Source organism: Myotis myotis, unplaced genomic scaffold, assembly GCF_014108235.1.
Source record: "Myotis myotis isolate mMyoMyo1 unplaced genomic scaffold, mMyoMyo1.p scaffold_m19_p_4, whole genome shotgun sequence".
Lineage (NCBI taxonomy): Eukaryota > Metazoa > Chordata > Mammalia > Chiroptera > Vespertilionidae > Myotis > Myotis myotis.
In genome coordinates this window covers 4,956,811-4,968,582 of record NW_023416346.1, presented here as the reverse complement: position 1 = coordinate 4,968,582, position 11,772 = coordinate 4,956,811, and the positions used below count along the sequence as shown (strand labels likewise).

Genomic DNA, 11,772 nt, shown 5'->3' with positions numbered 1-11,772 from the left:
CTTTACTTTTATTATGATGATTGAAAGAGATAATTGCAGGCCCAGCCACAAAACCAAAGCAGAGAGAAGAGAGGTAGCAGTCATTCTTTGCGTAATTACTGGTATTTGTCATCCTTGCCTTGAAAAGGGATCATCAGTTTTTCTACAGACTGTTTTATTTGCTTCAGAACCTCTTTTTCAGAATGCTGCTTATCATCCACGTTGTCCCCATTTACTTAGCAACAAATACACTATGAATATACTTCCATTAGCCAATTTAATGACTTTAATTTTGGTTCAAAATGTTAATTAAAAAGTATACATTTCATTCTTATAGGGATGAAACAAAAAATACTCTTGGTTCTCAAGTGTTAGGTTAAATTCCTAAAAGCAGAGTTGAAAAACAGGGGTAATCAACGTGAAATTTAGTATAATGAGCCTTGGGTTAATTGTGATAATCAGTTATAATTAATTTTCCTATCTCTTTAAGAAAACAAAGACTCAAAAATCATGGCATCTATAACTTTATTTATACTTAGGGAGAAATTTTTAAAAAACAAAAATAAATGAGGAAACAGAAAGGAAGTTTGCCTCAAAAAGAAAAACACTACAGAAAAAACTTGTAGATCAGATATTCTATCGCTAGAAAATGAGTGAGAATTTTATTGTTTCTTGGCTTTTAAAAAATCTGCCCTTCACCAAATAGCAGAATATTGCCAACATGGAAGAAACAAGATCCATTTTCTACATAACCATAGTTAATAATTTCCATGAAATTGACATTTTAGAACTATGGCCAAAGCCAAATTAAAACTTATGGGTTCCTAGTCCTACATCCTTAACCCGTTTTCTTAAGACCTATAATACACTTTCAAGCAAACCCAATTAATATAATAACAGAGGGTTGAAAGAACGCACGCACACGGGATCTGTTTCGGTAAAACACAGCTGTCCTGTTATTTATGTTTTGTTATTTTTTAAAATGGGAAATGTGGCCATCATATACAGGAACCAACATCACATTTTTTAAAAAAGCCCCTACAACCAATGAACTTGGAAACCTTCTGTTCGTGCCTCTGAATTTCGCTGCAGTGGTAACCAGGAAAGCAGCACGGTCAGGTATTCGAGGCAACAGAAACAAGGCACAGGCAGCAACTTGTATCCCCTGAGCAGTTGACATGCTAATTTCTTTGCCTCCTCATTCCTGCTCCATCCACCCCCTTCCCCCCCAAACCGGAGGCACCCTCTGGGCCGTGGAAGGTGCCTAGCGGGGAGTGAACAGAGGCCGGAAGAGCTGGGGCAGAACACTCGGTGCCCACACCCTTGGCTGCTGGGTGAGTGCGCACAGCAGCGGCTGGTGGAGGGAGAGAGAGCAGGTTAGGCGCGTCCCTGTCTCCCCCCCCCCCCGCCCCCCCACGCCTGGGACTGGGTATCTGCCACACAAGGGGGGGGGCGGGGGGGGCATCCCGCTGGGCCAGGGCAAGGGTGGGCGGGCAGGGAGGCGGAGCGCTGCGTGGGGCGGCGGGAAAGGGGCGGGGAGGACAGTTTAAGCTCGGACGGGCAGAGTTGCGGGTGGCAGAGTGCGGGCTCGGTGGGAGGTTCGCCGGCAGGGAGCGAGGACCGCAGCTGCCTGGGAGCGAGGAGGCGCTGGGACTCCGGGGTCAGCCCAGCACCTCGTCCTGCAGAGGAGATCGGCGAAGCTGGGGGATGCACCGGCTGCCAAGGCGACCCTGTGCGCAGGTGGGCACCCCCGAGCGCGGCGCCCTGACCCATCGTGGGCTGCCGCGGGGCCCGATGCCCTCCTTTCCCGGCCGCGGGCTCTCGGGACCCGGGCTCAGCAGGTCTGGGAGCCGGAGGAAGGTGCAGGGCTCCGGAGTGTGCAGGCGTGTGCGCTCTCGCTGTGCCAGGTGGGGAAGAGGTGCGGGTCAGCTGCCTCCCTGGGGCTTCTCTCCCTGGGGTCCCCGCTCCACCCCTTTTGATGTGCTGAGCACCCGAGCGGCTGCAGAGGACTGCGACCCCTTCGCCCCCCACCCGCCATCTGGGTGGTGGGTGCAATTCGCCCCCTGGGCACGATCCACACCCAGCAACCATCGGGGCGCCCTCTGCTCCAGGCCCCCGCGACTAGAGGAACCTGGGGGAAGAGAGAGGGGTGGCTGGGTCAGCCTGGCTGCCACTAGAGGAACCTGGGGGAAGAGAGAGGGGTGGCTGGGTCAGCCTGGCTGCCACTAGAGGAACCTGGGGGAAGAGAGAGGGGTGGCTGGGTCAGCCTGGCTGCCACTAGAGGAACCTGGGGGAAGAGAGAGGGGTGGCTGGGTCAGCCTGGCTGCAGGAGGAAAGCAGGAGTTCCTGGAGTATTGTCTCCGGGGGGCCGATGCCTGAGCCCGCGCACTCCCTGGTGCTTTCAGGGACAGAGTGAGGGGGCGGGGTGAGGGGGAGGGCGCGGGAGGAGGGAGGTGGAATGGGTTTGCGGAAATTACCTCCGAAGGCTGACTGTGCACATGCACTTGGCGCCTTGTGCACGTTTGGATGAGGGTTTAATGGAGACACGTGGGAAGAAGCTCGGTCCCTGGTGGACCCCCGAAAAAAAGCCTTTTGGGGTGGCCCAGCGGGTGTTCGGGGTTGGGAAGGAAAAAAGAGTGTGAGTGTGTGAATGTCTGTCCTAGGGAAGAGAAGGATGGCTAAAGGAGACTTGATTTTCTTGGATTTGCTGCAATTCCTTAAACCAAACCAGTCTTTCGAGGAGTTAAAGTAAATTACGGGTAAGTGGGGACGGATCTCTGGAGGAAAAAGCCCCCCCTGCCCCCGCCCCGGGTTTTCGGGGTAGCGGGCTTGGCGGGTATGCTCTCCATGCAGCTTCTGACGCTATCTCACCTAGGGGGTGGGGGTGGGGGGATGCTGCGTGGGTGGTGCATGTGTCTTTGGCTTAAGGTGCTGAAGCTGGGGCACTTATCTTGGGTAGACTATGGGACTTGAAGGAGGCAAAAAACTGTAGTGTTGTCTGTTATTCTCAGTTAACTTTAGAACCTCAGTCTCTGTTCTCTGTTTCTCTCTATACACACACGCGCACATGCACGCACACATGCACACACACGAACCCTGGTGTGGTCTGCTTGCCTCTCTTTTTCTTTCTATCCCTCCACCCTCTCAAGCACATCCACACACTCACCACACACACACACACACACACACACACACACACACACACACACACACCATGGTTGGGTCTGTTATTCTAAATTAACTCCAGATCTCTCTCTTCTCTCTCTCTGCCTCTCAATCTCTCTCTCTCCTCTCTCTCTCTCTCTCTCTCTCATCTCTCTCTTTCTCTCACTCTCAATCTCCTTCACTCTCAATCTCTTTGGTCTTTCTTAGTCTCTCTTGTCTCTCAGTCTTGTGTATCTCTCTCAGACTCTCATCTCCATTGCTCTCAATCTCTCTTGTCTCTCTCAATATCTTGTCTCTCAATCTCCTGTCTCTCAGTCTCATCTCTCTCAATCGCTCATTCCTCTCTCTCTCTCTCAATCCTCTTACAGATCTCATTTCATGGCTGCTTTGACTCACTAATAGTTGCTTATGGATCTTTATTAATTGCTTGTTATGCTCACGAATTTTTATTCATTTGACTTTTTTTAAAGAAGAAAAAAAGACCTATCTGTATTAAAATCTGTGGGGTGTCCTAAAGATCTTTCAGCATTCATTCACATTCGAACTAGGAATACAGCAGTAAATACCCCACCTAGTCTGTTTGTATTGATCAAAGCTCTAATTCATGTTAGAATTAATATTATTATTTTAAACGGACATTTTACAATCATGTGACAAAGTAACCTTTTCCTAGATCTCTCCCTCTCTTTTCATCATGGGAATTTACAGAATTTTTGATTACTCGATTAGCAAAATGGTGAAGTTATCTTCTAATTTTAAGGGACAGGTCTTGAAATGGTTGTAGGTTGGCCTGTGGATGGGTTCTATAACTCCACCTCTTACTTTAATGAACTGATCAGAGTAGTGTTGATCTGAGACTTACATATGCTTTGATTTCTAAATAATTTATCAAATCATTGGGGGGAGAGGGTCTCCTTACTAATTTTCCACACAAGAGAAAGAGCACTATTATTTCCTGAAGCCAAGATTTTGCCACTTTCCCCCCAAATGTCCCTGATAGATGCCTAGAAAAGATGCATGGTTGATGAATAATACATTGTTTATTTCCCTTTTATGTCTACAGGTGGCAGTGCAGAAGCCAAAATGGGAGCTTCTAGAAGTGGTTTCTGAAAAATAAGACCACATATACACGAGTAAGCAAGCACAGGAATCTGAAAAAACCACAGGTATGTAAAACAATTAAGCCACCTATCTGGTTTTATAATTATTGCATTCCACTATCGACATTTACACAGACTTTTATGAAGTGAAGCACTTTGAGGTGGTCTCAGAGGAGAAAACATGTTTATTCTATTTCAGACAATGTATTTAAATAAAAAGGCTTGATCTCATTGTTGCATTCTTTTTTACCATTCTAAAAGAGAAGCACTGTTTGTGACCATGTGCCTTTGCATTTAACCAGTTGTTGCTTGATACTTGTTTTTAAGAACATTTTTCCTGAGATCAACCAATGAACTTGTATGCATATATGCAGAACCCATGGACACAGACAATGGGGTGGTGAAGGCCTGGGGTGGGGGAACAGGAGCAGGCTAGAAGGTGTTAATGGGGGGAAAAGAGGATCTATGTAATACTTTCAATAATAAATATTTTTTAAAGACAAATATAATTTTAAAAAAGAATACTTTTCCTGAAGCTGTATAAAACTGCAATTGTTATGAATAATTTCATTTGGGTAACAGTTTAACAGAGTCATCCTGTTGAGCCAATGTAACAAGTGTTTGCTTTTTAGAAAATCTGCATCTCACTGTTGACTTGATATCTCACTTAGCAGAATACCGAAATACCAATGCATTAGGTATTCTTTTAAGCCAGGTTCTTTTAAACCAGCTCTTCTCTCTTTAGCCATCTCATCATTTTTCTCCTCCTACCTTGCTGCTTTTCTAAGCCCAACATGTAAGATGTACCTTCATAATTCACCCACTTGACTGAACTAACGACAGGTTTAATATGAGATCAAAGACAATCAAGGTCAAAAATTTTTTTCATTATGTCACAGTTAAAAAGAATTTGCCTTTGATTATCATTAAAATGCAATATTTTGCATATTAAGACCCTGTTTCTTTTTATTAAAGTATAGTTGACATACAATATTATATATAGTTTCAGGTGTGCAACATGCATAGCCAATAGTTATATTCCTTATAATATAATCACCAGAATAAATCTAGTAAACATCTGTCACCATACAAAATTATTCTGATAATATTAAGGCCCCTTTTCAATAATTGAGTAGCACAGTGTTATGAATGGTAGAAGAAGCCAGAAGGGGGAAAGGTTCACCTTTGTGGATTTTTGTTTTTCTTCCTTAAAATGGTGGGTCACGGTGCTCTCACAAGGAGGCTAAAGTTATCATGTTGGCTATAAAAGGATCAGGCATCAAAATGGCTGTTAAAGAGAATGAAGCTTTCTCTTTCCTGAGGGGGTGTAAGTGTTCATCACAGTGCCAGAATGCGATGATATCTTGTGATTTTTGACATTCTGCCTTTACAGCTGAAGAGGGATTTTTTTTTAGCCCCTGCCAATGAGGGTGTAAAACAAAATCAGATGCCATTCTTGAAGCTTAAAAATATCAAATTAGACATTTAACCCATAGAAAGCAAATTGAGAGCTCTGAAAGTATAGACTCAACTAAAGACAAAGTTTCTTACTGTAAAAAGCCCATGGCCTGGCTGGCATGGCTCAATGGTTGAGTATCAACCTATGAACCAGGAGGTCACATTTTGATTCCCAGTCAGGACACATGCCCAGGTTGCGGGCTCGATCCCCAGTAGGGGATGTGCAGGAGGCAGCCAACCAATGATTCTCTCTCATCATTGATGTTTCTATCTCTCCCTCTCCCTTCCTCTCTGAAATCAATAAAAATATATTTTAAAAAAAGATGGACCTCAGCTATCAAGCCCAGACCACTTTTTTGTTGTTTGTTCTTTAAAATATATATTTCTTTACTGGTTTCAGAGAGAAAGGGAGAAGGAGAGAGAGATAGAAACATCAATGATGAGAGAGAATCATTGGTTGGCTGCCTCCTGCACATCCCCCACTGGGGATCGAGCCCGCAACCCAGGCATGTGCCCTTGGGCCGGAATCGAACCTGGGACCCTTCAGTCCGCAGGCCGACACTCTATCCACTGAGCCAAGCCAGCTAGGGCCCAGACCACTTTCTTAAAAAACAAAACAAAACAAAAAAAATAAAAAACCATGGATATGAAGTGGCTTCAGGAAAGCTAGCGAATATTTAGGAACATGTAAATTTGCACTGCATGGACCTTAAATACATTACCTGACTCAGGAAACTGGGAAGTAACTAATCATCCCCCAATGTATCTAAGAGGACTAAGCTCTAATCTTCTAAGTCAGAAAGGAAAAGAGCACAGTTGAGCTTTTATTCCTTTTTTTAAAGATATTTTTTCTTTATTGATTTCAGAGAGAGGAAGGGGAAGGGGCGAGAGATAGAAACATCAATGATGAGAGAGAATAATAACTGATCAGCTGCCTCCTGCATGCCCCCTACTGGGCATTGAGCCCGCAACCCGGGCATGTGCCCTGACCAGAAATCAAAGGGGAACAGACTGACATACCTCGATGTGAGGGTGGGGAGACAAGGAGAGATAAACTAAAGAACTTACATAGCTATATGCATAGCCCATGGACACAGGCAATAGGTTGGTGAAGACTTGAGGGGGAGGTAGGGCCTGGGCAAAGGGGAGTACAGGGGGGTAAGTGGGAGATAATCTGCAGTAGTGTCAACAATAAAAAATATATATATTAATAAGAAACAAACAAACAAAAGTGGTGGCTTCCTGTATCATGGGTTGACATTCAACCACTTAGCCACACCAGCCAGGCTTATTCCTGTTTTGAATTATAGCATTCTCATTATAGAGACATTAAGTGCTTTAGAGATATTTTATTTTTAAGGTAACATACCTTAAAAATAAAGTGTAAAATGCATTAATCCAGCGGTTCTCAACCTGCGAGTCGCGACCCCTTTGGCGAACGACCCTTTCACAGGGGTCGCCTAAGACCATCCTGCATATCAGATATTTACATGACGATTCATAACAGTAGCAACAGTACAGTTATGAAGTAGCAACGGAAATAATTTTATGGTTGGATCACAACATGAGGAACTGTATTTAAAGAGCCAGAAGGTTGAGAACCACTGCAATCGAAAGTGTATTTTTTATATGTGTGTTCCTCCATGTAACCACCAGGTCAAGATACAGAACATTTCAAGCGCCCCAGAAGATTTCCTCCTTTTTACACTTCTGGTCAGTTTTCGTCCCACTTCCAACCTGAAGGTTAGTAACCACACTGTAATTTTTAAAGACTCTACTTGCTAGTTTGTCTGCTATTAAGCTCCATATAAATAGTATCATATAGAAGGGATTCTTAACTTGTATGTTTTCTTTCATATAACAATGTCTACAAGATTCATCTATGTCATAGTGCATATTTGTAGTTCATTCTAGTCTATTGTTGAATAGTAATTCAATTGTATGGATATACCACAATTTATCCATTCTTCTATTAGATCTTTGAATTGTTTCCAGTGTGGCTAATACGAATAAAGCAGCTATGAACATTCTTGCTTATGTTTTTTTGTGTGTGTGCACATGCCCACTCATTTCTCTAAGAGTGAAATTGCGGGGTCATAGAGTAGGCTTATATTTAGCTTTAGTAGATGTTGCCAAACAGTTTTTCAAAGTGGTTGTACCAGCTTAAATTCCAGTTGTATTACATTTTCACTAACACTTGGTTCTGTCAGTCTTTTTTAATTTTAGCTATTTTGGGGGCTGTATATTGGATCTCCATGTGGATTTTTAAATTTAAAAATTTTAATTGTGGTAAAATATACAAAATATAGAATTTATCATCATAACTATTTTTAATTGACAGTTAGTGGTATTAAGTACATTCACATTGTTTTATAACCATCACCACCATCCATCTCCAGAACTCTTTACCTCTTGGAAAACTGAAACGGTAACCATTAAACAATGAATCCCCATTCTGTCTTTTCCCAGGCCCTGAAAATCACCATTTTACTCTTTGTCTCTATGAACTTGACTACTTTAATTACCACATACAAGTAGAACAACAGAATATATATTCTTTTCTAACCAGCTTATTTCACTCAGCATAATGTCCTTAAAATTTATACATGTAGTAGCATGTGTCAGAATTTCTAATACTGAATAACATTCCATTGTGTGTGTGTGTGTGTGTGTGTGTGTGTGTGTGTGTGGTGGACACTTGGGTTGATGTCACCTTGTTGCTGTTGTAAAAATTGCTGCCATGAACATGGGTATATAAATATTTCTTCAGGACTCTGCTTCCCATTTTTTCGCATACATACCCCAAAGTGGAATTGCTGGGTTATATGGTAATTCTATTGTCAATTTTTGTAGAACCACCATACTGTTTTCCAAAGCTACTATACCATTTTACATTCTTAACAATATACAAGGGTTCCAGTTTCCCCACATCCTTGCCAACACTTGTTATTTTCTGATGTGTTTTCTTATAGTAACCATTCTAATGGGTGTGAGGTGATCCTTATGGTTTTAATTTGTTTTCTGGTAAGTAATATTGTTCAATGCCATTTCATAAACTTATTGTCATTTGGATATCTTGTCAAATTCCTGTTAAAATCTTGCTCATTTTAAAATTGGATCATTTGCTGTTGTTGTTTTAAATTTCTTTGTCAGAGTTCTTTTATATTCTACATATGAATTCGTGTTCAAATATATGTATTAGAAATGTTTCCCCAGTTTGTGGCTTGCCTTTTCACTGTCTTCATGGTATCTTTGAATGATTATTTTTAAATCCTCACCCAATTTTTTAAAAAATTGATTTAAGAGAGAGAGGGAGATGGAGAGAGAGAAAGAAACATTGATGTGAGAGAGAAACATCAATCGGTTGCCTCCCAGATGCATCCTAAGGATTGAACCCACAATCTGGGCATGTGCCCTGACAGGGAATCGAACCTGTGACCTTTTGGTGTATAAAACATGACAGGGAATCGAACCTGTGGCCTTTTGGTGTATAAAACAACAATCTCATACTGAGCCACACTGTCCAGGGCTCTTTTGATGATTTTTAATGTTCAATGATCAATTTTTTCCCTTATAGTTATTGCTTTTTGTGATCTATTTATGAAATCTCTGTCTACCTTGGGGTTATTTTTAAAAACTTTTTAGCCTGACTGGTATGGCTCAGTGGTTGAGCATCGTCCTAGAAACCAGGAGGTCAGGGTTTGATTCCCAGTCAGGGCACATACCTGGGTTGCAGGCTTGATCCCCAGTGGGGGGTGTGCAGGAGGCAGCCGATCGGTGATTCTCTCTCATAGTTATGTTTCTATCTCTCGCTCGCTCTTCCTTCCTCTCTGAAATCAATAAAAATATATTAAAAACGAAAATAAAAACCTTTTGAGTCAGTGAAATATGTAAAGGCAATCTGTTTAGAAGATGCAATAAATTAGCTATAAGCATATTTCAAATAAGAGCTCTTAGGTATAAATATTGGAGATTTTCTTTGCTGTAGCAGGTGCCAGAGAGGGAGTTTGAAAAAGTATATTTTTCAATAAGATACAGAGACACAGATGCTGTCACTCAAGTGGCTGTCTCTCCCCAACACTGATTATGTCCTCAGGGTCCCTCTAGAGTGGGCCCTAGGGAACAGCCTTGCGATGACTTGGCTAGAATAAAGAATGTGGCAAAATGGATAGGTATCTACTTTTCCTTAATCTGTAATCCACACTTACTGAAAACTCTTTCCCTGCCCCTCTCCCATCTGAAAGAAGGGTTGCTCTGATTTGATGCTACTTCTTTCTTTTGCCTCAAAAATATCAATACCCTTGTGATTTTGCCATTTGTTAGCTTTCTCTCTTCTCCATCTTCATCTTTTCCCTGAATGCCCTGTGTTCACATTCACTTTCATGTCTTGGGCTGTCCCTCTCCCTCTACCCTGTGCTGTAAGGACTCCTCAGGTCTCTTATCTCCTGCTCCCATGACCTGTCCCTCAACATAACATTCAGATCTGTTATTTTTATCTGCCTCCTGGGAATCTCCCACTGGATATTCCATGGGTGTCTTTATAAAAAAGACTCCTCTCCAGTCGAATCTTCTGCTTTTCTTCTTTAATTAATATATTTGCCATTATTCTAGGACCCCAAATTAGAATTCTTGGCACTGAACCCAATCCTCCCACACACCTTCTATCACTCTCACATCCCATGTTTAGTCAGTTATCAAAGCTGCTAGGTCTTTCTCCTGTCTCTGAAATATCTTTCAAAGGCATCTTCTCTTCCCTATATTTGCTACCTCATGGCTCAGGTTCCATTTAGGATAGTAGTTAAAGCTCCCAACTGATTCTCCTCATCCTTAAACTCCCTCTAATCCTCTACTTGTCATCAGTTTTCTTTTCCAAAAACACAGATTTAGTCATGTCATTTCCTACTTAAAAATAATTTGTAGCTCTCCACAGCTTACAAGAGGTATTCAAATCTCTTAGCATGATTTATAGTATGACACCCTTCATTATTTGCCTTCAACCTGCTTTTCCTGTTATATCATCTGCCATTTCCTCCCCATACTCCATCTGTCCTAAACTATTTTTCATTCCTAGAACATTCCTTGAGTTCCTTCCTGCATCTGTGCTCTTGCACATGTTGTTTCTTCTACTTTTAGTGTCCATTCTTATCCACTGGTGACTTAATATATTGTTTTAAAAAATCAGCTCGTACATGACCTCTTTTTAAAGTGAGCCTTCCTATCCTCTAAGTTAGGGGTAGGGAACATCCAGGCCATGGCTGTATAAGGCCAGATAAATCATTTGGTCTGGCCCGACCAAGGCATTATGGGTGATTTAATTAAATATTTGACCAAATATAGCAGGCTAATTTTTAAGTTGATAATTTTGTATGGCCTGTGAATGATGTTATAAATATCCAAATGCCCCCCTTTGTGTTGGAAACCTTGTTAGGGAGCATCTTTGAGTATTTGCTATTGATTTGCCTCTAGCATCTGATTTAAAAGGCACTTTGGGGAAAAGAATGTCAGGAAATGAAAAGAGATCCGATTGATTGGAGTTGATCATCTGTGTTCTCCCTCACCATGTGTGAGAATGAAAATATCGTCCTACTGAGAAACAACAGTTTACCCAGTCTTAATGTTTATGTGTTTTTCCAGCTGTTGCAAACTATTCAGAATGGGAACATCAATTTAATTGTTTGTGATTTACTGCCTATTAAAGGAGGCAGGACAGTTAGAATATACATGTAGGAGTTTAGTTGAAATATACATTGAAGTTGAAGTGTATGCTAGTGACCCTAGAGACAGTATAGTAACCATGGATAGCTTTGAGTTTTTCCCAGAACTTGGTTTAGTACACATCCATATGTTTCAGTAAAGCTGTTAGAAATAAATAAAACAGATACAAATTTTACCACATCAGAGCCCATTTCTACTAATCTTAGATATACAGATAAACTGAAGTGACCAAAAAGCGTAAAAGAATAGACACTTAATGGGCCTAAGACTCCTTATAACTGCTTAATGATCTTGTTTTCCTCCTGCCTTGTGCCACTCCTAGATTGGCCACTGACACAGTTAGAGGCATTAAAAA

General features: G+C 41.9%; 1 long non-coding RNA gene across 5 annotated transcripts in view; it reads left to right on the top strand.

Moving 5' to 3' along the window:
• The first annotated feature begins 1,504 nt into the window (after positions 1-1,504).
• LOC118653818 overlaps positions 1,505-11,772 on the top strand; it is a 90,908-nt gene continuing 80,640 nt past the window's right edge. For 2 of the 5 annotated variants that reach the window (XR_004966893.1, XR_004966892.1), the window contains exons 1-4: positions 1,505-1,719; positions 2,643-2,738; positions 4,208-4,310; positions 7,359-7,445. This is a non-coding gene — a long non-coding RNA (uncharacterized LOC118653818). Of the gene's footprint in view, positions 1,720-2,642; positions 2,739-4,207; positions 4,311-7,358; positions 7,446-8,674; positions 9,297-11,772 lie in introns of those variants that run through there. The other 3 variants (XR_004966895.1, XR_004966896.1, XR_004966894.1) reach the window with 2 other exon arrangements.